The sequence below is a fragment of the Gorilla gorilla genome, chromosome X (assembly GCF_029281585.2).
Source record: "Gorilla gorilla gorilla isolate KB3781 chromosome X, NHGRI_mGorGor1-v2.1_pri, whole genome shotgun sequence".
Classification (NCBI taxonomy): Eukaryota; Metazoa; Chordata; class Mammalia; order Primates; family Hominidae; genus Gorilla; species Gorilla gorilla.
Window position 1 is genome coordinate 165,202,365 of NC_073247.2, and position 12,372 is coordinate 165,214,736.

General features: G+C 57.1%; 1 protein-coding gene across 4 annotated transcripts in view; it reads left to right on the top strand.

The window, feature by feature from the left end:
• The first annotated feature begins 1,044 nt into the window (after positions 1–1,044).
• ATP2B3 (ATPase plasma membrane Ca2+ transporting 3) overlaps positions 1,045–12,372 on the top strand; it is a 65,375-nt gene continuing 54,047 nt past the window's right edge. For 2 of the 4 annotated variants that reach the window (XM_055375845.1, XM_055375844.1), the window contains exon 1: positions 1,045–1,278. The gene's annotated coding sequence lies outside the window, so the exon portion shown is untranslated. The remainder of the gene's footprint in view (positions 1,279–12,372) is intronic. The other 2 variants (XM_055375843.1, XM_031005800.2) reach the window with 1 other exon arrangement.

Consider the following 12,372-nt stretch of genomic DNA (forward strand, 5'->3'; position numbering starts at 1 on the left):
AGCAGCCTCTTTCATGGCTCCCCATCAATGGGGTTCCATAGCTCTGACCCCAGCGGCGTGAGCTCATTTGCCATCCGACGGCCACTCCCTGCTTTGTGGTCCCTGCTGTGTCCCCAGTGTTCAGCTCTGGTCTGGCACACAGCATATCCAGGGCCCTCTTTGTCCAAGGCAAGAAAGAATTTGAGGCTGTCTCCAGGCCTCTTGCACCTGCCTCAGGCTCCCGCCCAGAGCCTCTACCTGTGCCCCAGCGAGCATTCTCTGCTTGCTGCTCAGAATGCTGGCAAAGGCCGGCCCTGGGGTCAGAGGCCTCCACTGCCCCTGGAGCTGGGAAGCCTGGGGGTCCACCGGCAGGCACGGGGGTCTCTTTCCAGGTAGGTGGGAACGCGTGCTTGTGGGTGTGGACAGGTGTCTGCACTGGGGTTTGTCTGTGTGTCTGTCTCCACTCACACCGGGGATGTATGTGCCCCTGCGTGTCTGTCTCTGGTGCCCACCTGTGTGCAGTCTCTGTGTTCTGCCTAACGGTGTTCCCGTGATAACCGACGGTGAGGATCTCCGGTAAGCGCCGCTTCCTCTGGGAAGACGCATTTGGACGCCCGTACTCTCAACAGATAATGGAGTTTGCAGGAGACCACCAATGCCTTGGAGTCCACTGAGGCAAGACCCAAGGACCGCACGCTACACATCAGCCACCCAGCTCTGTGCCCCATTTTACTGTTGGGGAGACGCACCTAGAGGGCAGGTTCTGGAGAGGTAGTGGCAGCCTCAGTCGCAAGCTCAGGGTGCTCTCTCTGCACTCACAGGTGCCATGGTCCCCCAGTTTCCATCCCCACCCACCCCCACTCGGCCAGTGCCCTTTGGGGGCAATGCCAGGCCAGGAAGGGCGGGCACCCTCGCGCGTCCTGGGGACAGAAGGGCGCGCACCGGGCGCGTAGCTCCTGAGCCCCGAGGCCCCTGCGCCGCGCACCGCCCCCCGCGCCCGCTCCCTCCTCCCTCCCTCCTCCTCACCCAGCTCCCTCCCCCTCCCCCCTCCCTCCCTCCGCGCTCAGAGCTGCGGTTGGAGCCGAGCGCGCCGCGTCGCCCGCCGCCGGTGCAGAGCGTGGGGAGCACTCGGCCGCAGCCCTCGCCCGCCGCAGAGGGTCGCGTCCCGCGCCGCCGGCCAGGCCACCCCGTGCCCAGGCCTTTCCATCCTTGGAGCGGATCGTTGCCCGCCTGACGCCCGCCCGCAGCGACAGCGCCCGCCGGAGCCGAGGCCGCGGCGGCGGCCGTGCCCATGCCCGGGTAAGTGGTGCTCTGGGCGCGCGGGCGCCGCCGGGGTGGGCGCGGGCGCGGCGCGGGCACAGGCGCTGGTGGGGATGGGAGGATGACCCGGCAGGTGGTGCGGCGGCAGGTAGGGGGACACGGGTCCCCGCCCGAGGCACCTGAGCCCCGCGCCGGGCCTGCGTGTCCTTGCGGCACTGCGGCCGCGCGTCACCCCGGGGCCCCAGGCCGGCGGGCAGCGCCCCGCACCCTGCACCCTGCGCCCCGCATCGCGCGCGCACGCGCATCCGTGTCTGAGGAACAAGGCCGTTGGGGGCTGCGGGCCGGGGCTCAGGGTGGGCACAGCCGGGGGCGCGGGATCTGGGCCGGGAGCCCGCCAGTGCGCACGCACCTTCCCGGAGCCTCGGGCACCCCCTCCCCCCCCCCCCCGCGCCCTCACACTGTATCATCCTTCCCCTCTCGCGTTCCCACACCGTTCCCCGCACGCCCACGCGGCTGCCCAGCAGACCCCACCGCGGTCATGGGCAGTGCCCACGAGAAGCCGCCCGGGGCCGCACTTAGGTAACTTCTCCATCCCTCCAGGAACAGCTGTCTCCCCCTCCTCGCCTGTGTGACCTTGGCCAGCCAGCTTTTCCTGTGGCCGCCTCCGTTTTCTCACGGGTGAAAGCTCTGGCTTTAAGATTATGGAATTTGGAATGGCAGGTGCCGCATCTCCCAGAGCCTGAGACGATGGGCTTCTCTCTCTGTGACCTGGTGTCCTTCCTTCTGCTGGCCCTTCTGGGGGTTGGTGGCTCAGCCAGCCGGTTGAGGAGGGGTGGGAGGCAGGGCAGGGGCATGGCGCCGGGGCAGGTCAGGACTGGAGGGAGTCTTGGAGAGCCCGCGGTGAGGGCTCCATGAGGGTTTAGGAGAGACTGTGGAAATGCTCCTTCGCTCACTCAAGGGGCAGGGAAGGGACCAGAATTCTTCAACTAGATGCTTGCCATTTCCTGGCGAGGTCATATAACTTTCAAAGATGAAGCCCAGGGCCTCCGACCTCAAAGGAGTCCCTGCCTGCTGAAGGATCAAGTCCAGCCTGTCCCCAACTGGCCCCCATCCTGAATTCCACTGGCACCCTAAACGTCAGCCGACTTCCCCTGGCTGACTTGGGCACCAGTCTGGCAGGCACCCCCTGCACCTCCTCCCCTCCTTTGCCCACTAGGATCTGCGCCCTCACCCCCTGCCATTGCCCCTCACTAGTCAGTGACCATCTTAAGGCAAGGACTGGCTCTTCATTTGCACAGGCCTGGCACAGAGTGGGCACCTGGTTTCTGCATGGCATATTCATGACCTTGACCTCACTGAATCTGCAGACTCACTGAACAGGAGAGGCAAGGCCTGGATTTTTGTCCCCATTTTTCAGATGGGATCATTGAGGCCCCCAAGAGGAGAAGGGATTCAGCCCTGAATTGAGGCCCCTTCCTTCATGAGCAGATGGCTAGGGACATTCCTATGAACCTGGTGGGGCAGGGAGGTGGGGAGAGGTTATCGTAATAATCAAAGACCAGCCCCACTTCCTGAGCTCCATCTGAGTCTCACCTCAACCACACGAGTGAATGGCTGTTTTCATCCCCAACCCCCACCCCCGCTGCCACTTTTCACAGATGAGGAAACCGAAGCCATGTGGCTCATTAAAGGGGCACTGGGATGCCGAGGAGAGGGCTGGGGATGCCTGGGCCCCCGTGGGACACAGCTGAGACCCAGCGGAGGGTCCCAGGGTGAGGTCAGCCCCTCAAGTCTGCGCCATCGGAACGGGCTGGGAACTTGTGGTCCCCGGCCATTGATTGTCACTGCTGCAGGCCCCGAGGCGGGGGACAGCCAAGGACACAGCCAGTCTCCATCAGCTCCACCTGGGCCGTGCCCAGCACAGCCAGGTGGTTTGAGTGCAGGAGTAGGCATGCTCTCACACAGCAGGGGGTAACGGGCAGATGGAAGTGGGGCGGGCGTGGGAGGGGGCCTTGCACAGAGCCAGAAGGAGAGCCGGTCCCTGAGGAAGGAAGCCCCTAAGGCAAAGAGCATGCCAGGGGACAGCCACAATGCCAGGTGATGGAGATGCCCCAATCGGCCCCCGAGGGGCAAGGAAGGGGCCAGAGGAGGCTCGTGTGGGTGCCTGGGGCTTCAGCGACAGCAGCCCCTTACCTGATGGTCTTTGTGACCTTGGCCAAGTCCCTTCTCCATTCCAGATCCAGGGAGGGTGGGGGTGGGCCTGGGGGAGCTGGAGCTTCAGAGGTTGAATCATTCACTAGCGGGAGAAGCCAAGCCTGTGAGTCAGTGAGTGCTCTCCATCCCAGAACGTCTGCTCCCAGCCCAGGGATGCAGCCACGGAGTGCCGGGGTCAGCCGTGGAGGACCCTCTGAGAATGTCTTGTGGAAAGGGGCACCTTGCCTGCCCAGTAGACAGGATGAGGGCGCCCCAGAGCCCCAGGGGCTTCTGAGAGCTGAGTACCCTCTGGGCCTCTTGCAGCCAGCAGAGCCAGGCAGAGCTTCCTCTGGCCTTTTCACCTCCTCCGCCACCTCACAGAGCAAGTCATCAGCACATATGAACTCCCCTCTGATTTTAAACTGATGGCTTGTGTATTTCACCAATGGCCACTGTCTCCATCAGTGGTCAGTAGCACATCAAGTAATGTCAACAATGATAATAGTTATAATGGCAGTCACTTTATGTCAGACACTGAGTGCTGCACAGACATTTCCTTGCCCACTTAATTGAAACAACAACAAATGATTGCAAGTGCTGTTATCCCCATTTTGCATTGAGGCTGAGGCCCAGAGAGGCTAGGTAACTTGCCCAAGGTCACACAGCCAGTAGGTAGCAAATCCAGGGCTGGAATGTAGTCCATCAGGCTCCGGAGTCTGGTCTGTGCTTGTAGCCATTAGTTCATGTATCTCCAGAAGTGTGTGCGGAAGTCAGCAGAGTAGAGTGTGGTTCGTGTGAACTCACTGTCTCGGGTACTCCCAGCCTTGTGGGCTGAAGCCGGGGATTCTTGGGAAGACCTTGCAGCTCAGAAGCTGAGCCACCTGCACCTCTGCCCCATCTACCCACTGAGAGAAATGGACAACAGGTGGATTTATATCAATCTCCAGCAACTCAGGGACCGGTTTAGCTTTGCATTCATGGCCCCTTCAGGGCACCCGGAAGCACTGGTAGTGCACGTAAATGGCAGCTGATAGATGGGGACCTGTGCCATGGTACTGAAGGCAAACACTTCCCTCTAAGCCTCTTGCTGTGACTTTGCAGCAAGCTCCCCAGCAACGCCCCGGGCTGGGTATGCCAGGCAGAGACCTGGAGCATGCACAGGGCTCCTCCCTTCCCCGCCCTGGCTAAGCTGGCAGAAGCCAGGCCAAGCAGTGCCCGGCTGGAAAGCCCTCCCCTGCCTGGGCTCCTTCTGTTGGGTGGGCGGTGCTGGCAGTGGGCCTGGGAGCCTGCGGAGAAGGATCAGAGCCACGCGTCACTGGGGCAGAGGGAAGCAGGCTCTCAAATGCAGGGGAATTCGGGCATCCTGGACTGCCCAAGGTTGGGAAGGGGACAAGTCCAAGGTCACATGGCTGAGTAGGTGGCAGGACTTGAATCAGAGCAACAAGGCAAGGGTGGAAATGCCAATGGTTGGGGAATCTTGGGACTGGCAGGACTCTTTTAGAGCACAAGGAGGTTTCCGGAGTCTTGGTTCCAAATCAAAGTTGTACAAAGCAAGTATGTCCGTGTCCTTGAAGAGCACCAGCCTCTCTTGTTCTGTAGGTGGGTCTCTCAGTAAGCGAGCAACCATTTTATTCCAGTGAGAAGTTCTCCCCTGAGGCCACAGGCTTGAGGCACTTTCTCCAGCTGCACTGTCCAAGCAGCGATTTTATTAGAATGCACTTCCTCAGGTGCACCAGCCACATTTCAAGGGCTCAGGAGCCACCCAAGGCTGGTGGCTACCGTCACAGACAGTGCAGAGAGAGAACATTTCCATCACTCCCGAATGTTCTGTCACACAGAGCTGCTCTACAGGAAATGGAAACCCAAGTCCTCACACGGACCCTGAAGCCACCTCCCACACCCACTCCCTGGTGGCACAAGGCCACTAATGCAGCAGCTTGGGCTCCCCCAGAGAACCATCCTGAATAGAAGCCCCGAAGAGGGCTGACTGCTCACAGAAATTTGAAGAGGTGTTCTGTGATGGGACAGGCTCCAGTCTGAGAGCTTAACAGGTAGGGACAGAAAGTGCCAGGCTGGGCTTGAACGGGTCGTTCCTCAGAATGGATGAGTGCATTCTATTGTCAGAATGGCGCCAGCTATGCCAGGAGGCCACATCTTATTGATGTGATGGGCATGAGGGACACTGCCCTGGTTCATTGTGTGCCAGGCTCTGTGTTTGCTTCAGGGGAGACGACGGAAAGCAAAAAGCAAACGCAATGCCCTTCCTGCCCTCCTGGAGCCTTGTGCTTTGCTAAGTGTTCACCAAAGTAAGAGTGCAAACCTGGCTGGGGCCGGGAGCATGGACTGAGGCCACGAGGCCAGCCGGTATCTCCCAGGGCTCGGGTCCACAACCTGAGTCCCCGCCCATCCTGCCCTGACCCCGCCTCCTCAGGTAGCCACACGTGGCTGGTGGCTACCATATGGGACAGTGCAGAGACTCCGGGATGTACTGTCACACAGAGCTGCTTTAGAGCAAATGGAGACCCGAGTCCTCATACGGACCTAGACACCCCCCGCCAAGCCCACTGCCCCATGCCTCCTTGGAAGGGAGTGGCCAAGCATGTACTCTCCAGGGGCTGCGCAGATACCTAGACAAACACAGACCAGGGAGGAGGGAAAGGGCCTCTGTCCCAGCAGCTCACCGTGCTGTGGGGGATGCCCAGACCTTGCCTCGTGCTGACTCCAGTGGCCCTAGCACACCCAGCATGGGGCAAAAACCAGATCCGGCCACCGCCTGGTCCTTATTAGGCCCCACCATATGCCCAGCGCGCTGCATGGGCTCAGGAAACAGCAGGGAGGAGTCGTGGGTTGTTTTTTTTAAAATTGATTTCTTCCTATTTAAAAACAATAGTCTTAATATGCTCTCTATAGGAAACGTATAAAACACAGAGAAGTCGAAAATGTAGTAAAGCCATCCTATCATGCAAATGTAAATCCAACATCTCCATCTGATTCATTTCACATTGCTGTCATTATACCATGGGCTCAATTGTGTAATCTGTTTTTTACTTCACATAAGCATTTTCTTTATTAATATAATCCCTTCCTAAATGAATGGTTTTTTTCAAAATGGTTATAGTTTAATTTTTTAAGATTATAAAAGCAGTAAGTGCTTATTGCAAAAATAAAGAATGATCTTGAACCATGCAAAGAAGAAATTTGATCATTCAACAGTTATTTACCAAGCACCCGGGATGTATCAGGCGGCCTTCAGTAATTACAATTTTTAATGGCTGAATAATATTCTCCCAAGAGACTGTAATTCGCTTAATTATTTGGCTATTTTTGGAAACCCAGGCAGTCAGATTTATTTTGCTCTTATACGTGAGCTCTGCTGAGGAGCCTCTGTCCTGAGGAGAGGACCCAGACAGAGGTATCTTCTGCCAAATTGTTCTCCAAAAGGGCTTTTTCATCGTGCTGGATGGTGTCGCTCACTGCAACCTTGCCAGCATTAGATATTTTAATCAAACAAATTGTCATAAGTATCTAGGTCAAAAATATGTACTTTAGTTTATATGTCTTTAATTGCTGATGAGGGGCACGTTTTTCCTCATGTTTATAAGTTGTCCTTTCCTTGTGAATTATCTGTTCCTCCCTTCATTTTTTTTTTTTTCCTGAGACAGTCTCGCTCTGTCCCCCAGGCTGGAGTGCAGTGGGGTGATCTCAGCTCACTGCAACCTCCACCTCCAGGGTTCGAGCCATTCTCCTGCCTCAGCCTCCCGAGTAGCTGGGATTACAGGGGCCCGCCACCACACCCGGCTAATTTTTGTATTTTTAATAGACACGGGGTTTTACCATGTTGGCCAGGCTGGTCTCAAACACCTCACCTCAGGTGATCCACCCACCTCGGCCTCCCAAAGTGCTGGAATGAAAGGCGTTTATTGAAGTCTTAGTGTTTCTTCTGTGGGCTTGAATAAACTATATGCATGAAAAAACAGTGACAATTTAACAGATTTATTGCAAATAATTTTTAAGACCTTTGTTCTTTGCCATTTTTTTTTCATGCAAAAGGTAAACACTTTGTTGCTCACAATTATTTGTGATTTCTTCCATTGTTTCTAGGCTTAGAAAATCCCTTTCGGAAATTTGAGAGCTGTTCATTTCTGAGTTTTCCGTGTGTCTTCATGTGTGTGTGTGTGTGTGTGTGTGTGTGTGTATTGGGGTGGTGTAGTTGCATTTTTAAGATATTTAACTCTTTAATTTAGGGATTAGCAAGCTTTTTCTGCAAAAGGCCAGATGGTAAATAGATTTCCAGTTTGCAGGCCACATAGTCTCTGTCCCGACTACTCAACTCTGCATGGTAGCCTGCAAGTAGCCACAGACAATGCAAAATGAGGGGGCGAGGCTGTGTCCCAATAAAACTTTATTCACAAGAACACTGGGCTGCCAGATTTGGCACTTAAGCTGTAATTTGCCAAACCTGTTGAATCCAAATGAGATGTGTCTTAGGGGATAGTTTGAGGTGAGGATCTAAGGTGCATCCTTTGCAGATTGCTAACCAGTTGTCCCCATCTCTAGTAGCAAATCGGTTGTTCCCTGGCTCATTTGCACGCACTGACACTGGTCTGCAGTCAGACCTGGTGCTGGCTGCCTGTCCTGACCCACGGGCCCATCTGTGTGCTGCTGTGCCGGTGATGTGCTTTTGCCTCTTGTACCTGGTATCATTTAATACCTGACCTGCCGGCCCCACCTCAGCAATCCTAAAGCTTGCTTCTCTGTCCAGTGGACTTCAGAACCACTTTGTCAAGTCCCCCTTCCTCCCTCCCCGCCAAGATAAAGCACTGGGTGATACATTCTCTGGACATCCTCAGAGTTCCGAAGCCGCAGATGAGTCCGGTCCCCATGGGGTGGGGTGGCGGCTGGCTCTGTGCAGATGCTGTGGATTTGACTCTCCGCAGATGGGAGGCGGGTGTGGGCAGGACAGCGCCATCCTGAGTGAAGGCCCCCAGCTGAGGATAGCCAGACGGCCCCGGGAACGCCACAGCCTCCTGACTGAGAAACACGAAAACAAAGCCGGCAGTACAAGAGAGCGCGGGAGATTGGGAAGCCATTGTGGGCCGGCAGAAGATGACCTCAAATGACAGGACTTAGGCCTTTCTGCTGCTCTTTTGGAAATCACTGTCCTGACACTCAGAATTCCCTGCACTCCGGCATTTCAAATCAAACCCTGAACCGGGTTAAGGCGCATGGAGTGGCCGGTTCGAAACTGAACCTACATTCCCACAGATTGCGGGCCAGGGGTGTGATGGTGGCACAGGGCGTGACCAAATGGGAAGGGGCCCTTTCTCCAGATTGGACCAGCCCGGCAGTAACCGCTTGGCTCCCTCAAAGAGCAGCAGAGGCAGGAGAGTGTGTCCAGCCCCAATTCTCGGGCAGAGCAAGGGCTCACCAGGCACAAGGGTCCATTCCATCCCCCACCATGGGCCTCAGCTCCATTTCTCCTGGAAGCATCCAGGACCAGACACTGCCACATCTTGGCTTGGAGCCACAGGCCCAGGAGAGATGGGCTCAGGAGCAGCTGGTCCTGGCTCCTCTGGCTCCTGGGGTCTCTGGGTGCCCTCCTGTAGTCAGAGGGTGGCTGCCAGCGGATGGTCCCACGCCAGGTGCAGGAGAAGAGGGAGGGCTGTGGACGGGTAGGGCACGTCTCCCACCTAGTCTCGTCTCTCCCTCCTGGCCTGTGGTTCATCTACCCACAACACTGTGACCAGCAGCTAGGCTTGGAAACCTCTGTCCTGGGGAGTGGAGCAAGAGTCCCCCCTTATAACCCATCCATGGGGCCAGAGGGTAAGAATGCGCTGACCTGGGGGCCACTGCCCCCGACGCCTGCCCTGGTAGCCCCTAGGGAGGCACTCACTCGTGGCTGTGTCTGTAGGTGGGATGGGGTGGGTCAGGGCTCCCAGGCCACCGCCTGGCCCTCTGCGCCCCATCCACCCTTCCCCGAAGGAGGAAGCTGGGCTATAGCACAATCGTGGGAGGGGGTATCTGAGATGGAGACGCGCAGGGTTGGGGTCTCCCCTAAGGGAGGAGGGGAGGGGGTGAGCACACAGAGCAGAAATGCACCCCTCCAGGTCCTGTCCCCAGCCCAGCTGTGCTCTCCCGGTGCCTTCCCAGTGGGGAGAGCGGGCATCTGTCCATGAGCACAGAGGGGGCGGGAGGAATGGTGCTGATGACAGATGATGATAAGAGGGTCAGGAACTGGAGGAGCAGCTGGAGGTGGGAGGGTAGGGGGAGCTGATGGGCTGTGGGGCACGCTGAGGGAGAGACTCGGAGCCCTACGTTGGTGTTGGGTCCCGGCCTGAGAGGGGGCCTCTGCCTCTGCACTCCCTTCAGGCACTCCTGGAGCACGGCAGGAACTTCGTGGTGCTTCCTCTGGGCTTTGCTGGAAAAGCTTTGGGCTCGTATGCCGGGTTCCTCGCTCAGAAATAGTGTCTTAGGCAAAATTCAAAAATGAACCAGCAATGCTCAGTTCATGCGATTCAGACAGCAGCCAAGCCCTTGATGACCTTCGCGTCCTGCAGCCTCGGCTGCAGCTTCTGAGGTACCCTCTCTCTGGGCACCCTCGCCACTGGCTCTTCCTCCATCACCACATTTGGCAGCAGGCATCCTGCCCCCTCAGCTGGGGAGAGTGGCACGGATACTTCGGTGTGCTCGTTCCTTGGGTCTAGATCACAGAAGGGCAGGCTTGACTCCCATCTTCAGTTGGAGCCCCCATTTGGAGGTCTGCCTCCCAGATCCTTTTATTGGCCTCTGACCTTGACACCAATGCATCCCCCCAGCCTGTCCTCCCATGGACTTTGGCCTGCTTCCAGAAACCAGGATGCCCTCTCTACTGCCCCTGCCAGGATTCCTAATGGGGCCCCATGGGACTCGTTCCCTAGGAGGACACGTGTATGTGTCCTGGTAGCTCCTTATTTAGTCACTGCCTGTCCAAGCTGGAAGGACTTAGCCCAGGGCCCACAGCCCCATGGCCTCCAGCTGCCTGTAATTTCCTTAATTACCTATTTAGGCCCTGACGGCTTCCGGTCCTCAGAGCTGGCTCCGAGATTGGAAGCGGGCTGGGACGGGCACCGAGGTACCACAGCAGAGCCGGGCCGACTTGGGGCACCTCTCCTCCCATCCACGTGCTCTCTGGCTATGAAGGGCTGGGAGGACAGGGACCCGGCTTCCCATTGGACCCCAAACACGAGGTCTCCGTCCCTTTGTAGGCTAGAGTCTTTCACGCTGGCCACAGCCACAGCGTTTCTAGGTCCCCATGCCGTCCGTGCCTTCGGGGCTGCTGGGCAGGTCCGGGCTAGCAGGAGGGGCGTGGGGAGCACGTGGGGGTAGGGTAGTGGCTGGCCAGGCTCACGCTGCAATGCAGCTCGCACACCCGCTGTAATTGGATAATTAGTGTCATTATGCTTCCTGCTCCCTCGCTCTCTCCTTCTGCAGCTCTTGCCTTCTCTGGCAGGAAACAAATGACTGTCCCCCAACCCTCAGTGTAGACTTCTGGCCCCAATCACAAAGGGGCTTCCAACCTCCCCGTGGGATCCAGGGACACCCAGCATTGTGAGGGCCGCCTGTGTGGGAGACAGGAGCACTGCGGGAGTCCGGGCAAGCTTGGGGAAGCATCCAGAGAGGCACATGGGTTCAGCCCCCGGCCGAACGGAATGTTCTGGCTTCACCGGTTGAGCTTGGTCCTGACCTGTGAACTCTGGGGTCCAGCTGGAGTCCAGCTGAAGACTTCAGGACAAGCCTCGGGAAGGGAGCGTGTGGCGGGAGGGGCTGACTCAGCAAAGAGCATTGCCCTGCTCGGCTTCCTGGAGGTCTCATGGGCTTGAAGGAACCTCTGGGAAAATGGGCCCAGTCCCCTGGGGACCAGCCTCAGGGTGTGTGGGTAGGTGGAGCCCTGCCTTCTCACCAACCCAGCAGAAAGGAACGAGGACCATTTCGCAGATTAAAAAGTGAAGGCCCAGAGAGCTTGAGTGACCAAAGCCAGCACCTGCACTCTGGAACCCTGAGGTTGATGGGGACAGATTTCCTGTCCAGTCACTTTGCTGAACTCTTTTCATTGGTTCTAATCACTTGCTCGTTGCTTTTCTGGGCTTTTCAGGGCAGTATAACTTGGCAGAGCAGCAATGTCGAATCCTCTGGAGCTAGACCACTTGAGGTCATGTTGGCCTCTGCTCCTGGCTTGCCGTGTGACCTTGAGTAGGCTCTCTAACCACTCTGTGCCTGAGCCGCATGTGCTCTTTGGTGGGGAGGGCCACCCCATGCTATAGAGGCTGCCGGCAGAGTGATAGTCATTCTGCCTCTCGTCCGTGGCTCTATCATCTCCCTTCTGCCTCAGCTAGATCTTCTAGGACAATATCACCCCCCAGGGAGCTCAGGGGAAAGTGGGGGTTTGGTAGGTCCTGGAGACCTCAGGGAGGCCTCCTGGCTCTCCCAGAACCAGGCTGGATTTGGGTTAGGAGTGAACATTTACTCAGGCTATGGGCTTGGCCTATCTAACAGAGACCCAGCATAACAGTGGCTTCAATGAGAGAGAATTGACTTCTTTCTCATGTAAGAGTCTAGGTGGGCAACCCAGGGCCAGCGCAACAGCTACTTAGCCCTCAGGAATCTGAGCTCCTTTGATTGTGTCATACATGGACTCCATGTGCAAGATGGCAACAGATAGATAGCTGCGGCCGCACCTGTCCCCACATCAGCATTCCAGCTGGCAGGAAGGAGGGGAAGGGCAGAGGAGAACACATTCCTTCTCTTTAAGGACACGGCCCTTGAATTCATCCCTGTCACTTTTGCTCATACCCAGTTGGCCAGGACAGAGTCAGATGGTCATGGTTAGCTGCAAGGGAGTTGGGGGAATGTAATCATTAGCTGGATGACAAGACACTTAGCTGAAAATTAAAACATGACGTA